General features: G+C 36.4%; 1 protein-coding gene across 1 annotated transcript in view; it reads left to right on the top strand.

Moving 5' to 3' along the window:
• Positions 1-23,495, top strand: part of CDH8 (cadherin 8) — a gene marked incomplete at both ends in the record, with an annotated part of 366,073 nt that overhangs the window by 126,896 nt on the left and 215,682 nt on the right. The window lies entirely within an intron of this gene.

Below are 23,495 nucleotides of genomic sequence, written 5' to 3' on the forward strand. Positions count from 1 at the left end.
GTTGCCCACTGACAAACTGTCTTAAACCTAACATGCTTCTTTTTCATAATTCAGAAATCGTGCCTGTCTTTCTTTCTTTCTTTCTTTCTTTCTTTCTTTCTTCCTTCCTTCCTTTCTTTCTTTCTTTCTTTCTTTCTTTCTTTCTTTCTTTCTTTCTCTAGGCTAGATTTTTTAAAGAATTCAGCAGCACTTCTCTATTTTTAAAGGAGAGATGCAAAGTAAGGAAGGGAGGAATGTATCTTGATGGATTTGATTATATTTTTTGTCTGGTTTGATTCAGAGTGACGAACAAAATTGAAATTCTTTAGGAAAACATGGGCGGGAAATCATGAGGATTGAAATAAACACTCTCAAAGGAATTCAGCTGCTGTACCTGATATGAATGCCGATAACAGCTGTGGGCCCAAAACTGTAAGATGGGGTAAAGACTCTGTCATTTCTGTTCTGCATCAAGAAGCTAAACCTCCATCAAGGGTACTGAGATGGTTATAGGTGTGTTGGCTGAAAGCTTTTATAGTTTATATATCTTATGATAAAAGTGAAGCAAAAGCAACCAATACGTGCATTTGGGTGGTTTCAAAAGACTTCCCTAAATGATTAATGGCTTATAAATTACCAGAGTTTGCACATGAACAGTGGTGACAGTTCATTGTAAGAGGTGACTGAAGAGAAGCTTGGTGAATATAAAACAAGTTTATTTGCCTGACAGGGAAGCTCCTCCCATTAATTTTTGCTTTTACACTTGCTTTTTTCTAGCCCCCCAGTTAGAGGATTATATAATTGATAATATAAAAATACAATTCATCCATTGTACCTTCCCCAATAGAATAATGATTATTTGAGGAATTTTTATTGATCAATTCATAGTCCTGATTTCTTCGATTTTAAGGTTCATTGGTCCAAAACTCAGTATGTAAGTAAATAATCACATGTAGAAAGGCTTAGAAAACTTTATAATACATTTTATAGAAACATCACTTTCAGTCAATTTAACAACACTTAATGTTTCAGAACTCTTCACTATAGTGCTGCCTTATTGCCCTAAGACCCATGCCTGGTTGAGGTTCCATAACCAATATAAGCTAGGTACTTACAAAGGTATCTTCTGTAGTTTTTTGCAATTATTTCCACAATAATAATTCTCAGTAACAGTCTTGAAACTTCATCAGAATAGCACAAATCACAAGAAAATCTAATGAAATAATCCATGTTAAAAGTGATGGTACTTCTATCACTTTGGGCTTAATATTAAACATTACATATATGTATGCTTCAATAATTATGGAAATGTCTGTAACTTGAGCATGCTGACAACAAATTTACCGATTTCTGAATCTAACTCTACAGTGACCAATGAGTCATTTTCTCTGGAATGTGATTTGTTGCCTCAGTTTAATTAAAAAAGTAATATCTCTGATTCACAAGTATCTTATAATTTGAATTGGAATTTCAGAAGATTAAAACTTGATTAGAAAATTGACTCAGCAATAACTGTATCTAGGTACGAGGCAGCATTGATAATCTATCTCTACCTGTGCCTTTAAACCAGGTCTATCTGTTAAATAAGAAGCAGGAGTTGCCAAACCTTTTCACAACAGTAACTAATGCTATAGTTCTACTTATTTACTTTTTAATTTTTCCTCCTTTATATTCCTCGGCATGCCTTTTGAAATTATCTTAAATTAAATTTAATTATCTTACTGTTGATCATTTATGTTTGTTAGAAACATCTCTTCTTTTCAGTCAAAAAAAATTTTTGCAACATCTAGATACATTGGCTTACCTCTTTGAAAACTGTTCCCCACTCCTCTGTTTCTAGAGAAATTTTCTATGGCCAATACTTCATCTAGGTATACTCTGAGCCCTTGACAAGAAAATGAGGCATCTACTGCTTTCTATTCAAGTTATGTTCTAGTACTTGAAATACCAAAAAGTATTTTCAAATCAACAAATCTGCACTTATCACAAGGAAAATCAAAACACTCAAGAAAAACTTCTATTATAGATGGAAGTTTGAGAAAACCGGTGGGATTCTACTCAGATAATTCCATGATCCTGTAATCTTTGTTGACTCTTTGCTCTTAGATGCAAGTTAATATTTTAAGATTCAACATACTTATTGATTTCAGAGACAAAAAGGCAAATATTCCATAAGTTATTCAAAACACATATGTGTGTCTAGAGCTCTGTGAATTAGCATTAACACCCACAATGTTATGTTATTTTTTCTTCTCATTCGTTACATAACCGTTCTAAAACATAAATTAAAAGAGACTAGAGAGCAAAAGCTCATAGGGTTCAGCTTTTGCCCACATTCGCCTGGCAGAGAAATGAATCAACAACATGTCAGGGCAAGCTCCGAAACAGGCAACTGTGAAATTCTGAAGCGTTGACCGAAAATGAATACAAGACACCTTTGTCACTGTACCTCTGGCGTATGGCATGCTTTGCTCTGATCCTTGCCGCTCAGGGACAGTGAGAGCCACATAGGGCTAGATTCTCATGTTTGTAGCATGCATGCATGTATTTTATGCATGTGTGTGCATTTGTTTAATTTGATGTCTGTGTAATATGGATTTAATAATTGTAGGTGTGGATTCAGGAGACATTGCTGTTCAAATTTTAGATTCAAGTACTTACTTTTTGGCAGATTATAAATCATAATTCTAGTGCTCAAGACCCTGGGTTTAATCTCCAGCAAATCTGCACTTTTCAAGAAGAAGAAAAGAAAGGAAGGAAGGAAGGAAAGAAGGAATAAAGAAAGGGAGGGAAAGAAGAAAGGAGGGATGGAGGGAGAAAGAAAGGAAGAAAGGAAGGAAAGAAGGAAGGGAGGTTTAATAGTTTTCTAGAATAGTTTTTCTGTTCTATCAGTAATTTCATGTAGAGAAAACCAGGAAGCAATTTATATAGCAAGATAGCTACATGTGTAGATAAGCAGAAGGTCAAGAGATAAAAGTGGTGGTGAAGATATGCAAGGCTGCTAAAAGAAGCAAAAGATAAAGACATGTATGTAGACCTACCTATGGAGAAAAGAGATCTGTGTGTGCTCATGCGTGCACGCATGTGTGTGCATTTAATATATAATTAGACATCCTGACAAAAGACAAAGAAATAGTTGCAGCATGGGGCTTTTGGTGAGAACATAAGGAACGTGTGAAGCATATGGTCTCAGAAACAGTTACATTCTAAAAGAATGAAAGTTCGTCTTTTGTGTCTGAATTCAAGTTTACAGTCAGTACAAGCATCCTCGTGTCACTGTTGGAGATGATTTTATCCATTTCTCTTTTGTCAGGGAGCATGACAAAAGGAATCTTCTCTTTATAACTATACCAGGCTTTTCAGATTTCAATCCTTGCAAACAACAAGTGTTTTGAGTTAAGAAAATTACACAGGGGTTGGGGGTTAATGGCTTTTGAAATAAGTGTTGAAATGTCTGTTCATGACTCCTTCCAATAGTGATATGAGTTTAACGCTACCACAATGAATAATTAGTTTATTTCTAAATGGGGATTTATATTTAGTAAGAGTTCGTGACATATAGTATCCTAAATACTGTATACTGATTCTTTTATTCTTACCAACACTTTTATGAGAAGAATGTTTCTGTTTGGAATTTATAAATTTAAAAAAGAGATATGCAACTGTAAAGTAGCTATTGGAGGTCTTATCTTTATTTAGAATAAGAGCCCCCTATCAGATAGACAGAACCACTAACACTGTATAGAATAAAGGGATTATAACATTTAGAACATATACAATTACGGAGGTGGGAAAGAAATCTTTGCAAAGCTATTGCTTTTGCCTTTAGTGGTGGGAAGGAAATCGAGAAGCACGGTGGGATGATCCAGGAATATACTTGGATCCAGGAGAACAAACTGAAAACCATGTGGAGAAACTGGATCCTGCATCTTTCTTTTACATCTCAAATTTCCAAATTTCCATGGGTCAGGTGACTTGCAGAAGAACCCGGTGTGAGGTGCTGTTCAAGTTCACATGTACCTGACCCAGGATTCTGAGATGCAGAAAGAGCAGATCCCATAGATGTTAAAGAATCTGTGTGCCTCAGTGCAGTACCAGCATGGCGAGCCTTCACCACTTCAGCCTTCAGAATCTAGCGTGCTATCTAACCAAGGCAACTGACAGGAAGGAGTTTCTGAAATGCAATTCTAGCCTGGCTACACTGATGGAAAATAAAGCCATAACAGATACTGTTAATTCAGTTCTACTGTAGACTAGGTACTATGTAAAATGTTGAATGAACTTCTAGAAAGGTATATTATGGGTATATAGAGGGCTGCTATGATATAGTGCAACACTATATTTTGTTTAAATATGTGTTGGTCGGCCACCTCATCTTCTATTCATGTTTCCTAGTTGTACTATTCATGTGATGCAGGCTGCTGTATGAACCGACTCTATCAACTAGAGTACGATGCTATGCAATCGTTATTTGAGCTTCAGCTTCATTTACTTTGAAAATTTCTTAGCTCTGTCCCTCCTCATCATCTCTTCAATAGCTTTTAAAATTATATTGGTCATGCAATTATGTTGTCATAATTTGCCATCCATTCAGGGAACCCCTAATTTTCTAAGTTATTTTTTTTATTTAGGTTTGTAGGTTTTGCTTTTTTCTCTCTAAAGTTTTGTGGGTTTTGGCAAGTATATAGCAGCATGTATCTATCATCACAGTCCTATACAAACTAGTTTTATTGCCTTAAAAAGGTCCTTGAGCTGCGTGTGGGGGCTCACACCTATAATCGCAGTACTTGGGAAGCTAAAAAAGGAAAATCTCAGGTTCATGGCCAGCCTTAGCAACATAGTGAGAACCTGTCTCAAAATTATATATATATATATATATATATATATATATATATATATATATATATATATGTAGTGATGTAGCTCAGAAGTAGAATGTCTCTGGACATTCTCTAACATTATTTCCCCCCAAAAGTTCCCTGGGCTTCAACTATTGATCTCCCTTGCTTCCTGAGTACCTGGCCACCACTCATCTTCTTGGTACCTTGTAATTTTTATTTAAGATTTATCCATGGTTTTCATAGCTGGATAATTTATTTCATTTCACCATTAAATTATGCTATATAATACTGGTTATTATAGTTTATTCATTCACTATTGAGTGGAAAAATTCATTTGATTTGCTACAGAATTTGGGGATTATGAATAAAACTTAGAAACCACAGAAACATTTATATATGGGTTTTTCTGTATACATACGTTTCAGTTTGGTTTTGTGTAGACACATTTTCAATTCTAACCTGTTAGTATGACATTTGAATCATATAGAAGACAGTGTAAGAAAAAAAATAAAAAAAATAATAAAACCTTCAAACTCTTCCAAAGTGATTGCAACATTTTTCATTCATATAAACATTAGATGAAAATTGAAAATTTCTGCCGGGCGTTGTGGTGTAGGCTTGTAATCCCCGCGCTTGGGAGGCTGAGACAGGAGGATCACACAGGTTTGAAGCCAGCCTCAGCTACTTAGTGAGGTTCTCAGCAACTTAGTGAGACGCTGTTTCCAAATAAAGTATAAAATAGGTCTTGGAGTGTAGCCTAGAGGTAGAAAATCCCAGGGTTCCACCCCCAGTAGCACCAAAATAAATAAATAAATAAATAAAAAATAAAAAAAATTCTGTTGCTCTAAACACTCACCAGCAATGACATTTTTATGTCTGGAGAATCTCAGAATTTTAATTTTTTTTAACAGCTATATACTGATAGCTCATTTTTGTCTTCTCAGTTTCCTAATGATGAATTATATTGATATTTGCTTCATGTTTATTTTCCATTTGCATATGGTTTGGGTGACATATGTTCAGATCTTTTGCCCTCTTAAAATTGGGTTGTATGTTGTCTTATTTTTGAGTCTTAGGATTTCTTTATATATTTTACATAAACAAGTCCTTTGTTGATATGCATTCAAAATATCCTTTTCTTAAAAAAAATTTTAGAAACAATGAAGGCAAACCTAGACTGGAAGGAAAGCAGTCAGTCAAAATTAATACACATTTTTCAGTGGGTTTCAATGACCACATGATAAGTGGAAAGAATCTACATATGCTATCAGATTTTAGTGCCTTTGGAAAATGTTTTCAAGAAAGGATTTTTCTTTTTTTTTCCTTCGGTTTGAAATAGATGTTCCTGTCCCTATACTTTGCAAATGTGGTTAGGAATAGTCTGTTCAACCAGACTTCCTCTACCAATGTTACCCTGTTTATTCCTGCTCTTTGAAACTTTGCGTGAAAAGAAGAGTGTCTACAGGAACAAGTTTTTTGTAGTCAACAACCCCCAAAAGAGAATATACCAGTTTCAAAGCTGCAGTTAACATCCAAGAAACACCTGCCTAACTCATGCTTGGTTTATTCTCTGGTAGCAACCCATCTTCCTGTTGACAGTATAGGATCCCGGCAGCAGCACTGTATATGGGATTGCTTCTGGTCTGGAACAGATAGGCATTTGACCATATCTAGTTCAATTAGTCTCAAACACTGGTGTTTGTCATAAAGACAGAGCAGACAGGGGTTGAAGTCCTACCTATCCAAACAATTCAACATAAAAATATGTAAGCTTGGCATCTACCAGGTAGGTATCACCTTTTCGTAAAATATTTTAGCTAAGCCGGGCGTGGTGGCGCACGCTTGTAATCCCCGCGCTTGGGAGGCGGAGACAGGAGGATCACGCAGGTTCGAAGCCAGCCGCGCTGGTTTAAGAGACCCTGTTTCCAAATAAAAAATATAAAATAGGTCTGGGAGTGTAGCCCAGAGGTAGAAGGGTTTCCAGAAACTCCAGTACAACCATAAAAAAAAAAAAATATATATATATATATATATATATATATATATATATATATATATATATGCTAAGCAGACGCAACTAGGTTTCTCAGAAGTGAGAAAGGACAGAACAGAAAAAACATATGAGATTGTAAGAATTCTTGTTAGATTTTATAATCTCTAATTCGAGAAACACAGACCCTCAGGCAATCCTCATATCTGGCTTCCATGACATTCCATATCTATATCTATATCTCTACATAGATGATAGATAGATAGATAGATAGATAGATAGATAGATAGATAACAACTTAAAAAGGGAGGGATATCTTATGTTCCTTAAAAACAAAACTATTTAGCTGGGCGTGGTGGCGCATGCTTGTAATCCTCACGCTTGGGAGGCTGAGACAGGAGGATCCCCCAGGTTTGACACCAGCTATTCTGGCTTAAGAGACCCTGTTTCCAAATAAAAAATATAAAAAAATAGGTGTCTGGGAGTGTAGCCCGGAGGTATAAGGGTTTCCAGGAACCCCAGTACCATAAAGAAAAAACTATTTCTAAGAAGCATAAAGGAGTCTGTTGGATGCTGTGAGTGACAGTAAAAATAAATTATTCAAGGGAATTTTGGTTTGTTATAGAGGGTATCTAGGAGCAATTTTTTTCATGCCTATGTCAATAGTATACACAAGTAAAATATAATTTATGCTCACACAAATGATGTGTAGTTTTCTTGTTATATAAGCTTTAAAAATAAAGTTTGTGTCTTCCCTGTGAAAAATATTGGCTCCTTGGGATAAGGCATGTTGTGCACATTAGTAATATGTAGTGTGTGCCTTTAAACTATAATAAGAACAAAAGAAGAAATTTTTTCTTCATCTACTTTCGACTGCTGCACAGATAAAAGCCATGAGTTGTAAAGTTATATCCTTGGGAAAGTTAGAATGAGGGTGGGAGTGGGATATTTTTTCTACCAGGTATATGAAAGAAATGTCCATGTCCTTGAACTGGGAAAAAGAGAAGGGATATTCTCAGTTCTTCTTGCAGACTACAATGTTGTCTTTTACCCATTTATATTCACAGATCTTATTAGTAGATGTAAGATAACCTATGGTCTGGTCTTCTGTGCTTTGTTCTTTTTCAAATTATTATTAAAGAAGATGATCAAGACTGAAAACAAAGAGTAAAATTGATTCCTGAGCCTGTCTTTATTGTCCTTTTTCTCACCTTGACAGAATAATCTGAATAATGATAATCACCTAAGGATCCTTCCTGTCTTTCTTCCTCTTTCTTTCTCTCTTTCTTTCTTCCTTCCTCCCTTTCTTCTTTCTTTCTTTCTTTCTTTCTTTCTTTCTTTCTTTCTTTCCTCTTTCCTTTCTTTTTCTTTCTTTCTGCTATTCCTGTGTAATTATTAGGGGTGCTGATACCATTAGGTAACAGTGAAACATCATCAAACAAATCCCATACATTTATGTCTATGTAACAAGGTAAAATGTCCAAATTCAAGAAAGAAGTACAAGTATCCATCTTTCTAGCTGCCTGTAAGTTTCCAAATACTGCACAGGTGCCCTGTGAGGGCCTTTTTCAAGGTAGGTCTTACAGAAAAGCAAGCAAGATTATATGATATGATAGGAATCCAGCACTGTCTCCAGTACCTGATTTAGCATTAGGGGCATTGTTAACTCAGATTTTCCATTAGCATAGACAGCAATTCTTGTTCCTGTTTACTCTTTTCTACATGTATTCCCTTCCTTGTCTTTCATCCCCAGTTTTAAATTATGCATTGAAGTAAAATAATCTTACAGTGAAATTCATGTGTCAAAATGGCATACACTTATAGAACCAGCATCCAAATAAAGAATTCAGAATAGCAACAACTCCTCAGAATTCACTGTGTGCTTTCTTCCAGTTGATAGTGCCCTAAAAGTACCCAGTAACCTCATTCTGATAGCGTGAATATGTTTGAGCCTCTTTGTACCTTATCCAAATAGACTCATCCACTTTGTGTGCCTTTGCTTCTGGTTTCTATCTCTCCATTTATTATTTGACTCATTTTCCCTGTTAGTCCTTTATACTACCAACCCCCCTTGTCCTCTGGTTCTGAAATGGTGACTTTAATAGTACTTTATTTTGGTGGTAATAAAGTAAGAGCTTCCATATTAAGGCAAGGGTGGTTTTTCAGGAGCCTGTCAGTGGCACCGATCTTAGTTAATCCCATAGTAAATCCACAACATTGGGATATGTTATAGGTCTCTAGCCTGCTTCAGTCGTGTTACATTTTTCCGATGTACCATTTATTGTAGGAATAAACAAAAATTCTCCTACAATTTTCCTCCTACTTTCTTATTTTTTGTTTAAATACTTATTTCTCGATTTGTTACCACCAAATACATTTCATCAATATTTATTGAATGCTTGCAATTACAGACAGTGAAGTCCCTAAGATAAAAACTATGTTTGCGGGTAGCCATAGTGGTTGTTTATTTTCTGGAGTCAGACAGTCTTGTCTCAAATCCCTGCTAGCTTCCTTAGATAGTACTGAACTCACCTTTAGTCTTTTGAGATCCACCTCCAGGATTTTTGTTCAATATTAAATATGCCATTAACTTACATGGGGAATATGGCATGTTAAAGAAAGAATTATGCATTTAAAAACGTATATGATTTATGACTTTAAAAAGAAGCCTCATCTCACGACTTATATCATTTACTATGAAGAGAAGCCAAGTTTTAGATAAGAAAACAATTAGAAAAGTATAATGTGAAATATATGTAAATAGACAAAAAACATTGACTTTTATAAAGACACTGTTGCCTCCTTCTGCTCTATTCTCAAGCTTGCTACATAAGAGGATATTGAAAGCAACAAAAACCACTTAAACATACTAAAATAAAATCAAGATATTTTCCATGAAATAAAAAGGTTAAGAGGAGAATAAAATAGACATACTTATCTCCAGATAGAACTAAAACTAATTAATATATTGTTGATTATATAGATATAGAATATCTAAAATGCCCTGTTGGCATGTTACCACATTTTGGTAAGCACCGTGCTATGCAAACTACACGTGTATATTTTGGTATATGCTGAGTACAGTTGCAAATAGTAAATGTTTTCTCCTTTTAAAATATTTTTATTGGCGCATTGTAGTCATATATGTTAATGGTATGTAAGAGGTGAGGCATACATATACACATCATTTATTTAGCCCTTCCCCAATTCTCACCCCAATGCCTCCCCCTCCCCCTTCTCATGTTTGGCTTAGTGATTGACTTTGCTGTGTTTGTGAATGTACATCATGTACATTAGGGAGTTTCCTTCTTCTTCCCCCTATCCCCCTCATTTAGGTCACTTTTCTTAAACTGTACCTGACACCAAATTGCACAGAGACTGGCAGGGCAGAAAACTTGCAATCTTGAGTCTTGGGGAATATGCAAAAGACCAACATAGCAGAAATCATAACTACTTAGATCACCCAGTGAAGATGAGATACCACCAGGGACACTGCTCGCTTAAGATTGGCACGGTGGGGTTTTCATTAAAATTCCATGTTGCCAGTTGACTCCAGTGACCTATAGCTATTTCTTAAAGTTTCTGGAACTGGTGAGATTTAGATTTTTAATGTTTTCTGCTGAAAGGTGAATCATACATAGAGAGCAGAGACTGCATGACTGTGGGATCTGCTTACTGCAACTACTACTAAATAGTTGATTCCTGCAAAATGGAAAGCATTGTAGCATGATATCTCTACGTCTAGGTCGAAGAAATTCAACACAAATAAGTAAATAGCACCACATTTAAATGAGCAAGCAGGTAGATGAGTTTAAAAGTGATTGATCGCTTTTAATGTTGGATGGGAGATTTTACATAATATAAAACAGGTAAAACACACTGGATCAGAGAATATTTCAAGACATCATAATTAAAGTGGCCGCTTCGCCATCAGCAACAGGAAGAAAGACAATTTTGCAGCTCTTCTACCTCCAGCCATTGCGGCAAGAGCCATGTTGTATTTTCAAGGGAATGTCTGTCACCTTCAACATAGCATTTGCTTTGAACATAGAAAAGACACCTTATGAATTCTAAGATTTTTGCCTGACTTCCTAGCTATATAGATAGCTCTTTACATTCTACAGAACTTCTATTACTTCAGAAGCCAATTTAAGGAGGGAACACTTAGATATGTGGGATCCCAGTTAGGCTTAGGACAGCTTAAAGAATATAAAAATGTGCTTTCCAATGTCTGATTTAATGCTTTCTTAAAGTGATCAAAGTTAAACGCTCAGGCTTTGAAGCCAGGCTGGTGTTGTAGTCATGGATCTTTCCTTAACTACTGGACAACCATAAGAAGAGAATTTACCACTCTGAATTTGAGTTTCTTTTTCTTTAAAATGGGATTAAAATAGAAAAAAATGGTTTTACATGGCAGGCCATTTCAATAAATGTCATTTTGGTTGGCTCTGAGGCATTAACTATCAGTGATAAAGTTTACCTAGAAATGAATTTATTGTCAGGATGTTGCATCTGAATTCTCTGAGCACCAGTACACATGCCATTTTATCTTCCCCTTGATATTTATGTCTTGAGATTTTCAGAAATAACTATTTAATCTGTTTAAAACAAAGGACTGATCATTCTGTTACCTTTATCATAGACAATGCCCTTACTGTTTATTTCTATCCTCTTTAGTTATTAATTATTATTATTATTATTATTATTGTGTTTTTGCTATTTTTACTGTTATGATAGTAGTTTATTTTTATGCTTTTATTGGTGCATTATAGCCTCACATCATAGTGTAGTTAACAGTGATAGCGGTATGCATCCACACTTGAAACTCATTTTCTGAAATTACCATGCCATTTTTGACCCTCCCTTGGTGTTTCATGGCTAAAAACTATTTATGTGACATCTACAAATGAGAAAGAGACATCTTTGTAACCATCAATACATTCAGAGCTGAATATATTATGTACTGTTTGGAATCTACTAATAGTACCACAAATGTTGTGGCTATGGACAGCACACATTTATGAGTTCATAGTTTATGTGGATTAAAGGTCCATTCAGAAGATCTGTGGGTGTTCTGCTTCAGAGTTTCATGGTTTAATTCACAGCTAAGGTTTTATCTGAGGATCAACAGGGCAAGAATTCAGTCCCAGGGTCTAATGTTTGAACCCAGATGTCTGCAGATTGGTGGGCTGAGGGTCTCAGTTCCCTTGCTGCCTCTGTTGGGTGTCCACAAAAGTAATATTTCCAGATCACAGAGATATTTATTGCATCCACTTGAATGCTTTCTCATTGCTCTTAGAAATGAATGTAGGTAGATTTGAATCATTTTGTAACAAATGCAGGTCACCTACGTTTCAACTGCTAAGCAATCACTTATTACGATGGTATGAGCAACAAGTATTATTATTGTTGTTGTTGTTGTCATTGTTTTAGTAGTGGGGATTAAATTTAGAGGCAGTCTAACTCCAAGTTACTTCTCTAGCCCTTTTATTGGATTTATTAATTATTATTATTATTATTATTATTATTATTATTATTATTTGGTGGTACTGGGGTTCCTGGAAGCCCTTCTACCTCAGGGATACACTCCCACAGGCTACACTCCCAAACCTATTTTTTTAACTTTTTTATGTGGAAACAGGGTCTCTTAAGCCAGCAAGGCTAGCTCCGAACCAGCGAGATCCTCCTGGCTCCGCCTCCCAAGCGCGGGGATTACAAGCGTGCGCCACCACGCCAGGCAGCCCTTTTATTTTAGTGTGAAACAATCTAAATTTCTGATGCTGGCCTTCAACCTGCAGTCCTCCTGTCTCAGCTTCTAAAGTACTGGAATTACAAATGTGTGCCACGGTGCCTGTTTGCAGGTGTGTGTGTGTGTGTGTGTGTGTGTGTGTGTGTGTGTGTGTGTGTGTGTTACTAGGGATTGAACCCAGGGGCATTCTCCCAGCTCTATTTTATGTTTTATTTTAACCCAAAACAAAATTTTGCTAAGTATCTGAGGACCTAGCTAAATTACTGAAGCTGGTCTTGAATCTGTGATTCTCCTGTCTCAGCCTCCCAAGTACTAAGATTACAGGTGAGTACCACCATGCCCAGCAGCTGTAACTATTATATTTTTAAAAAACTGTTATTGGTGCATTGTAGTCATACATCTTAATTGAGTACAAGATGGTGGAGGCATATGTGCACACATCACTTATTTAACCCTTCTCCACTTCCACCCCATTCCCTCTCCCTCCCTCCTTCTCATATCTGGCTTAGTGGTGAATTTTGATAAGTCTGTTAATGAACATCATGAACATTAGAGAATTTCTCCCCTCTCCCCTTCTATCTCCTCAGTTAGGTCGCCTTATTTTCTCATTTATAGTATCTCCTTCATCTAGAGTTCCTCCTATGACTCATTTTCTCCCTAACTTTCGTATATTAGGAAGAGCATCCGAATTCTTTTTTTTGTTGTTGTTACTGACTAATCTCACTTAACGTCATGTTTTCCAGATCCATATATTTCCCTGTAATTGTACTATTATATTTTAATCGGTCCTCTCTGTAGTCTTCATATTGGTTTTCTACCTTCTTCTAATCCTGTATCTGGTGATGATATGTTTCTGCTTAATGAGCTTCAGTGTTTTTTATTGTTCTTGGGGCCTAGTTCAAATTCACAGCATCACTGATAGTGCTTTGCAAATTTAACAGTGCCAATAACCTTGTATCTTAGAGCTGTGCCTTCTGCACCATAGACTTCTTTGTGAAGATCTCTGAGCCTCCATACATACATTAATTTTGCTTAGAGAACTCTTAACTGCAATCATCCATTTCCTTTATATAAGTTATAATTGATGAATTAATTACTTATGTTGTTATCTGTGCTTGACCTTAAGCTCTTTAAGTAAAGTTGAGACTGTGCTTGTATTGTTCATTTTTGTCTTCTGGAGCCTATCACAGGGCCCTGTGGAGAAATGTCTTAGAAAATATGGGTTAAGTGAAAGAAATGCAAAGCTTAGATGAGAAGCCACTTTCTCACTAAGGACTTCCAGTGCAGCCAGGAAATTATCACAGATACTTTCTGCAGTACGACTGTGTAGGTAGGAGAGTTGCCTCCTCCAGGTCTGTGGTTTTGAGAGGGATAGTGTGAGAGGTTACGAGGAGATATTCAGGGCACAGGGCACTTTGTGAGAATACTGACAGGTAATTAGCAAAACTGATAGCAACCAAGGACTCTGGTGGTAAAGGAAACTTTAGTGTCTTAGAGAGACACGAGGCATCATGATGCTGGGATGTTATCCACATCCAAATTGCCTCTCAGAGTGAGGAGGCAGCTGACCTTGAAATGTGACAAATGAGGAATTTCTTTGAGATGGTATTGTGTCTTCAATCTCTGCAGGTGAAACAGACTGATTCAGGAATGAGGAAAGTGCTCTCTCCTTAAGTGAGAAAATGATCATAGCTGCTCATGTATTGTGCTTTTGATACTCAAGACTCTCCTGGTTATTTCGGAGAAAATTTACTGTAAACAAGAATGTTCTTTCTCTGTATACCTCAGTACAAGTGAAGTTGATTTATTTACTGTTATCTTTTAATGTTTTTTTGTCTCAGAGTTAAGAGGATAATGGAAAATATGGGGGATAATTTAGTAGTCTGCTTTCCAGGAAACTCATTTATGTGAGATTTAGACAATGAAATGTGAGATGCACTGTATTGTCTCTTTGGTATGTGGCTTTAGAAACTTAGGCAGGACATGGGAGTGAATACATTAATCTTATTCAGATATAAGGGATCAGATCTTTAGGCAGCCTGTTATAAAATAGGACTTAGTGCTTAGCATGAGGTGTTAAAAGGAGACTCCCATGGTACAGCCGAGAGCACTTGTGACCCGGGAGAGGGCACTGTGGGTTAAAGAGGCCACTCATTAAACATGCAGATTTGGATATGTGATTTATCTTTTTTGCACATCCAGTTTATTATCTTTAAAATGAGGTTCTTTTGCTGTTCTTTAGATAACTAATGATCACGCAGCAAATGACATTTGGTGGACAGTCAATGGTTGTTAGTTTAAAAAATAGCAAATATAACATACCTGAGCTAGTGTTTTGCATACAAAAGTAGTTGCTCAATAAATTCAAAGTATACTCGACGGAACAGTAATTCCCTGGGCATTTTAATTTAATTTTATTTTTACAACAAACCTATCAGGCAGTTGTTGTTGTTGTTGTTGTTGTTGTTATTGGTTACTTTTCCCCCAAAATGCAGTTAAGTTGACTCTCTGCAGTTTTAATAGAAAATATGCAATCAAGCCATGCTTTGACTTTCTCCAGTCTTATGGCAAACCCTGTTTAGTAGAATAAGAACATGATGCTATGCTTCTGTTATACCATAAGCATAAATTAAAGAAATTGAGACTGTCACTCAGTAAAGGCCAGAAGGTTTTTTACTCCCACATGGGGCTGCCAGTATTCCAGGTGGGGCTGCCATCCTCCCAGCTAGGCAAAATGTGACATCAGCCCTTGTTAGCACACAGACCCCCTATATATAGTAACTCCAGGTACAGGCACAAGACTTTGTGGAGTACTCATAAACTTAGACAATGACAGAGAAAACTTTCTATTTTGGAAGCAGAGGAAAGGTGGGAGGCCCCTTCAGTTCCACAGGCTTTCAGAACAAAGGACAGACCCAGAGGTTACACGGGTTTAACAGAGTATTACACTTTAAAGTGGAGCACATCCCTCTATACTTTCTGCGTCAGGTGTGTTAGCTCACATCTGTAATCCCAAGATTTGGGAGGCTGAGACAGGAGGATTGGCAGGTTCAAGGCCACCCTCAGCAACATAGTGAGACTCTCAGCAACCTAGCAAGACTTTGTCTCAAAACGAAAATAAAAAATATGGCTTAGAGGTAGCTCGGAGGTAGAATGCCTCTGGGTTCGATCTCCAGTACTACATACGGACATGTGCACATACACACACACACATACACACACACACACACACACACACACACACACACACACACTCAAGAGAATTGCCTCCCTTCACTTTCCATTTACTTGCATTAGGCCAAGCCTGTGAAGTTATATTTGAAAACCTTCAATCAGATAAATGCAAAGTAATTCTTTTATTTGGGACTAGTTATTCAAGGTGTTCCTTAAACCATTTTGTTGTTGTAAACAGGACAGAAAATGGAATTCATTATTCAGTCTTTCATCCTTCAGTAACACTTTACAGCTAAACATCATTTAATTATTCAAACAAAAGCTCAAACTCTTCTAGTACCTGGCCAATGGTAAGCTCTGTGAAGGCAGGCCCAATGCTCAGACCTCTTTGGTGTGGTGTTTGCAGAAGTTATTTGCAGCCAGAAATCACTAATACATGTTTGGTTTTGCATGCAATTTTTTTAGCCATGACAAAGAAAAGTTCAAAAGAGAATCATTCTTGTCCTCTTTATCCCGAGTTTTTAACTGTTTTATAAATTGCAGGCTACTGCATCTCAAAGATATTTCTCTTTGAAGAAAGCAAAGATTCTCTATTTCCTGCCTTTGGCACACATTTTCTCTGTCTCTGTCTCTCTCTCTAGCTCCCTCATAGATGCACACACATTCTCTGTCTCCATTATCTCTTATTTCTCTATATTGCAGTATGAATGTTTGTGTGTGGATTTGTGTGATATATACTGTCTTATGTTGGAAAGAAATCGTTGCTTTCTTTCCAAATCAAAGAGAAAAATGTGTAGAGTCTGGAACAACAACAAAAATAGCTGCATTGACTCACAATCTCTGTACTCAGAAATATAAATTCTGTCCTAAAGGGAATTCTCTTCTCTGTCTAGAATAGGCATCTCTCCATATATACACACATAATAAAATATGTGCAGATTCGTAAGTCTTCATAAGAACTTGAGAGATCATTAATCTTGTATTATCTCAGAAAAAAATGGCAATGAGAAATTATTTATATTGTAGGCCCCAATTCAAGGCAATTCAAATTCTAAAGGATTGAATTTTTTAAAAACTGCATAGAATATCTCTCTCTCTCTCTCTCTCTCTCTCTCTCTCTCTCTCTCTCTCTCTCTCTCTCTCTCTCTCTCTCTTTCTCCTGAGGATTGAACCAAGGGATATTCTACCTCTGAGCTATACCCCAGCTCTCTCTCTCTCTCTCTCTCTCTCTCTCTCTCTCTCTCTCTCTCTCTCTCTCTCTTTTTGGTGGTACTGGGGTTCCTGGAAGCCCTTGTACCTCTGGGATACACTCCCACGGGCTACACTGCCAGACCTATTTTTTAACTTTTTATTTGGAAACAGGGTCTCTTAAGCCAGCGTGGCTGGCTCCGAACCAGCGCGATCCTCCTGTCTCCACCTCCCAAGCGCGGGGATTACAAGCGTGCTCCACCACGTCCGGCCCCAGCTCTTTTTATGTTTGGAATAAGCTGCTGCAGCTGACCTTGATCCAATCGCAGTCTTCCAACTATTGGGATTACAGGCCTATATCACCAGGCTCAGATACCTCTCTTTTAAAATTCTTCATTATATTACTTTGTTTCTTTATCCATTTGTCAGTTTTGACCAATATACTACATTGGATTGTCTTATTCTAAGAAGATGAGAAAACTATTAATTTATGCTAGTGCATAAAAGTAACTGTGTTTGACTTCCATGGGTTTTCTGAATGTTGTGGTCTATTATGCCGCTAGGAACATTGGCTAGTGACAGATGAGGTTAAGATGCCAGGGAACTGCAGGGCATGGTGGCGCACACTTGTAATCCCCGTGCTTAGGAGGCGGAGAGAGGAGGATCGCACAGGTTCAAAGCCAGCCTCGCTGGCTTAAGAGACCCTGTTTTCAAATAAAAAGTGTAAAACAGGTCTGGGAATGTGGCCCAGAGGTAGAAGGGTTTCCAGGAACCCCAGTACCACCAATAAATAAATAAAAATAAATAAAAAAGATGCCAGGGAACTGATACCTAACATGTAATCATAGTTATCACAGTTACTTTGAGAATATGTTAATGTTTCCGTGAGATTTTACACATGATAGAATAGTGTGTATCTCCATGATAGTGTAGCCATATGGGCAAATAAGCTATACTCAGAGATGTAGTGACTTACTTTAAGACAGTCATTTCTATGTCTTCTTGCTTTGAAACCCCACATATGATGATCCATATACCCAATGTGCTTTCTACTACCACTAAAATAACTCCTCTCCCAGAAATAAGTGAGAAAAGGACTGACACTTAAAATTTCAGATTAACTTGTTCATTGTGGTCACTCAAGAGATACTCATATAATGAGGAGAAAAAGCAAAGTTGTTTGTACATAGAAGAAGATACTTTTATAGTCAACATTTCTTAGTACTTACCTCCTCTTTTGTTACACAAATAAGGATGTAGAAAGAAATAAGCCAAACCCAAACAGAGGCCATTTCTCTGATAACGAATCAAAAACATGTTTAGACCTAGTTTCAGAGGTTAATTGAAAACTGTCAACAAGCAAAATGTCCAGGGTTCTTGGTATTAGTCATTCCAAAGACCTCAAGTATGATTGCCTGGAATAACCAATAAGCAGCAAGACATTGACACCGAGAACCAGAAGTCTTTGAATCTTACCTGAGAGCTAGGGAAACAGCAATTATCGACTGTTAATAGATTTGTGAAATTCTGTGTCTGGAAATTTAGGCTTATTTAATCCTTGTTCAGACTTTCACCAAGTATGCGATTTTAATGACTGTGCTTAAATGTATTATCAGGTATTTAATTTTGGAGGAAAGAAAAAGTATAATTAGCGTCTATATTGTATTCCACTCTTTATTTCATAATATATCATCCTAAAAGAGAAAAATGAGCCACTGTGGTCATGACACCTTACCATTCCGTAGTAAGATACCATAATTACTGGAAAGCATTGGATGAAAACAAGGAGGTTTATGAGTTATATCTGTACTGACAAATCTAAAAATGAAACACATTATCAAAAGGTTTAAAAGAATAGCTAGATGTACACCCAGGCTTGGAATATTCCCCTAAGAGAATAGGGAAATCTTCCAGTCTACTTTTCGGTAAAAATTAAAAACTTCATAATTGTCTTACCTCACTCAGAAGGTTGTAAAGTTATAAAAAGAAGCTAAAGCATTATATAACACATTATGAGAGTAGCTTTTTTTAGGTCACAGATACCTGTGTTGATCTGCTATCGTCGCACTGTTACTATTCACATAATACATTTGTTCTCTAATGTGAATGTACATCAGAATTATCTAGAGGAAGGGTTAAAATATAATTTCTGGAAATGACTGCAATGTCCTATTTCTCCCCTGGGAGTTTATTGGACTGTGCTAAGAGATGTTAAAAACAAAATAAGAAAGTTAAGGTACCTCTTTCTGAGGTGTTACAAGAACATTTGAAAAGCTATTTTATATTAAAAATAATTTGACATATTAGGGAATGAAATGCAGATAATTTATGTCATAACTGGGGGGAAAACATAAAACCTCAAAGTTATTCCAAATTTATAAATTGTTTGCTTCTACCTATGAAATCTGTCACCGGACATGATTACCTAACTTGCCAGGGCTATTCAAACATTTTCACCAAAACATTCTAAAATTAGAGGTTCCATAAAGGCAAATTCCATGCATCTTTGCCCAATCTTGAAATTCCTGGTTCTAGTATTATGTATGGCAAGAGCAGAGATTCAAATATCTGTGGTCTTTGGCAAGAGATCTTTTATTTGATCTCTGTGTCTTAAAAGTAAAGTAGAAAGAATGATACAACAATGTTGTTGGGTTGGGTGATGTCATAGTTTGACTGTACTACTGACTCCTCTGCAGATATTTTTGGAAAATATTTTCAAACTAAAATGAATAATTGTGAATATACCCAGTGCCATACAGCTATTTAATTACCAATTAGCTACTGCTATTAATTACTAATTAATAGGCAAGTTTCTTTACATCATTGTATGTTGAGTCCTTTGTTTGGGGATCCTGGGGATTTTCTGGTTAAACAAGCTTATAGTGTTTCTTTATCGTTCAGTGACCTGTATAGTTCACAATTTAGAAAACACTGGGGTAGTTTTTATTCTTTTCAGGCACTATGCCAGCCCAGGGGCACCAAATAATGGTGGGATAAAAACAATTCAGCCTACTTTAGGCTGTTTTGTATAAATTAAGCATCTACAGGACACTTGTACTTAGCAAAATAGCTAATCTATGTTATCTTTATGCAATATTAGCAACTGTATTTGCTCTTTCTTCCATTAGTGAAAACACACAGTCATGCAAGACACATCCTAATTAGGGAAAGAACTAGAAAATAACCATGGAAAATTACAAAATATAGGTTTCAATACTTACAAACGTGAAATTTAAGCTGTTATCTCTTACAGTCCTCGAGGTTCCTTGGGATGCTTCTCAGTGTCTGACCCTCCCATCTGTCCTAAATTGTACTTGACTGCTCTTTAGAATGCAGGTGCTAATTAACTTCTTAACACTTCTTTGCACACTCCTTAAAGCCCAGCCTTTTTCGCTTCTGTGCCTTCTAAGGTGTCTCTTTGAGTTGTCGACAAAAGGAGGTGTGTTATCCCCCCCCAACCCGGTGTGAGGATGTATTACTTTTGTAATTAAAAGCCTGAACTATGGTACATCTTGAAAAGGAGCCAGTGTGTGAAGTAGATTCCCTGGCCTTTCCACAAGATGCTGCATCCGTTTCCATTGGGTAGGACTCAAGGATTTGTATTTTCAACACAGCTCTTGAAAGATTCCGAGTGGAGTGGAAGAAATCATTCACCCAGAGCGGAGTTCTTCTCCAACTGGACACGTTGTTCTGTTTTCTGACACATTGAGCTTGTTTGATGGTTTCAAAATATGCCCAGCAAGTGTCTTCACATTCTGATTTGCAAATAGCTGCTATTTTGTTCTTTTTGTTTTGTTTTGTTTTCATATAGGAGCAATATAGCATAACAATTAAGTACATGCCATTTTCTGTTAGAGTCAGCTTCTGATCCCACATCTGTTGGGACTCAGTCTAGTGACAGAAACACTTATTTTGGTATTTTTTTGTTGTTGCTGGTTTTGTTTGTTAACAATCAATATTTTGTCATATTCTCATGTGGCTATTTGCCTTTTGAATACTCTATTTTACCTGCAGCTTTATTAAAAATCATTTTGCTATTTACTATTATAAATATTAGCAATGGCATTCTAAATGCTTCTTAAATAAATGTGTTTGTTTCATCAGAATCTAGCATAGAAGTTTTTGTTCGTATTTTAAATTCTTACTATAAGAGATTGCTTAACACACACACACACACACACACACACACACACACACACACACTCATTCCTCAGAGTCCACGAGGGATTGATTCCAAACACAAAAACCTGTGGATGCTCAATTACTTTATATAAAACAGTGTCATATCTGCATATAGCCTATACATATCCTCTCATATGTTTTAAATCAACTATAGGTGGCTTATAATATTAATATGATGTAATTTTATTTAAAGAGTTGTTATGTTGTATTGTTTAGGGATACAGTACTAGAAAATAGTCTTACATATTTAGTACAAACACAATTTTTTCCACCTATTGTCAATTTCAGGTTAGTTTAATCCAGAGATGCAGAATCCACTATATACTCTGGAATAGCTGGTCCTCCTAATGCATGGGTTTCCCCATTCAAGAATTTTAATAAATTTTTACCAGGGGTTCTAGAGCCAATCCTCAGAGGATACTGAGAAAGAATTGACTTTATGTATACATGTATATGTATGTTTTTTTTCCCCAGCTGTATTTACCACTGGGATTCCAACTAATAAAATTATGCCACGAATATCTGCATGGAAAGCATATACAATTGAGAAGGTGAATAAAGATAAAACACTTTTTTCTATTTATGCTTAACTTTCATGGGAATCGAAAAATGCTTGACAACCAATCTTCACGAGTTAAGTTAAAAGATAATATTACCAAGTAATAAAACTTTCAGTGAGAAACAAAATAGTGTCTCTGTATTTGATGATAATTATCATTTTCTAACTTCAAAAATAATATTTGACAGTAAAACAGGCAATTGACAATGAACATAAAAAGAGGTTAAAATGATGTGGAACTCGCTAGAAACTGAGTTGTTCTGTCCCTTAAGCCTTGTCTTTGGATGGGGGCCATGTGTGAAGTTTGTATTTAATGATCATGATGAATCCAAATTATTTTCTTGGGAAATCTGGAGAGCTACTAAAAGTAACTTCTTGCCCGGTGTGAAATACTGTCTTGAACACATTTCTCTGGAGAATATAAAAATGAGAAAAGCCCAGATTCCATTGTTTTTAAGTCATATCCCAGTGCTTCTTAGTTCACACATTTACCCTCCAACATGTACAAAATAGTTGCTGCCACATTTTTCTTTCTGCCTGGAGAACAGCTGTAAAGATATTAATTGTGCTTCCATTATAAATGTATTGCCAAAAGGGACAGAATGGGTTGTGTATCTCATCAGTGTTCTCTGTCTGGTATAAATAATGAGACAGGAACTTGGTAAATTGGAAATTTGTGATAAAAATGAGATTTGATATTATGAAGTCCCACCAGTTCCTTCTTTTGGATGCATTGATTTTTAAGGCATGCTGCAAAACAGCTAGATCAATGATTGTCTGTCACAAAAATGTTGGCTAAAAGGGCTATATTACTGAGGTCAACTACAAATTAGCCTAAAGGGTAAACACAAAGCTATTACTAATGTTAAGAAGAAAAAAAATTGCAGATGTTGCAAAATAGTTGGAATGGCTCAGCTGTTGAAAAAAAAAATGTAGTCTTGTTCTCATACCCTACCTAAGATTCTTAAAGATGCTAACTAGGAATGATTTAGAAGAGAAGATACAGAACAGGATTAAGTCAGGTACATTTTTTTTATCAGATTTTCAGTGATTTTTAAAACAAAGTTGAGTGTTTTTTTGGGGGATGTTCTTCTCAAATTTTGTTCTTGGTGTATCTTCTACCTGCTAATTTTTGCTTTCACTTTTTATAAGCACCTAACAAAATCACTACAGATTAATTATCTCTTTTTTGTGTTTGTATGTATGGTACTGGGTATTGAACCAAGGGGCATTCCACCACTTCCACACTCCCAGCCCTCTTTTATTTTTTTATTTTGAAACTGGGTTTTGACAAGTTGCTTGGGGCCTCACTAATTTGCTGAGTCTGTCTTTGAACCTGTTATTCTCCTGTCTCAACCTCCCAAGCCCTGAGATTACAACTGTGCACCATCACAGTCTGTAATTAAGTGTCTCAACCAAAATACTTGGAATCAGAGGTTATTTCAAATTTTATGGACTGTGGATTCTTTTAATATTTATAATGAGGCATGGGGATGAGATGTATGATTATATACACAATAATTTTATGCTTCTTATACAATTTGTTTATACAGTTAGGATGAAGAATATTTTAGGTGTACTTGCATTTTGGCTTTCAAACATCAAATTTACAGCAAGGGTGGAAATTTCTTGTGACTTGATGTTCACACTCCAAAAGTTTTTGATTTTGGAGCATGTTTTACTTCAAAGTTTCAAGCAAGGAGTGTCCAGTCTATTTCTCAACCCGATATCATGATTAAAATTTAAAAGAAGCCGGGCGTGGTGGCGCACGCTTGTAATCCCTGCACTTGGGAGGCAGAGACAGGAGGATCAAGCAGGTTCGAAGCCAGCCAC

This window comes from Muscardinus avellanarius (genome assembly GCF_963383645.1).
Source record: "Muscardinus avellanarius genome assembly, chromosome: 10".
Lineage (NCBI taxonomy): Eukaryota > Metazoa > Chordata > Mammalia > Rodentia > Gliridae > Muscardinus > Muscardinus avellanarius.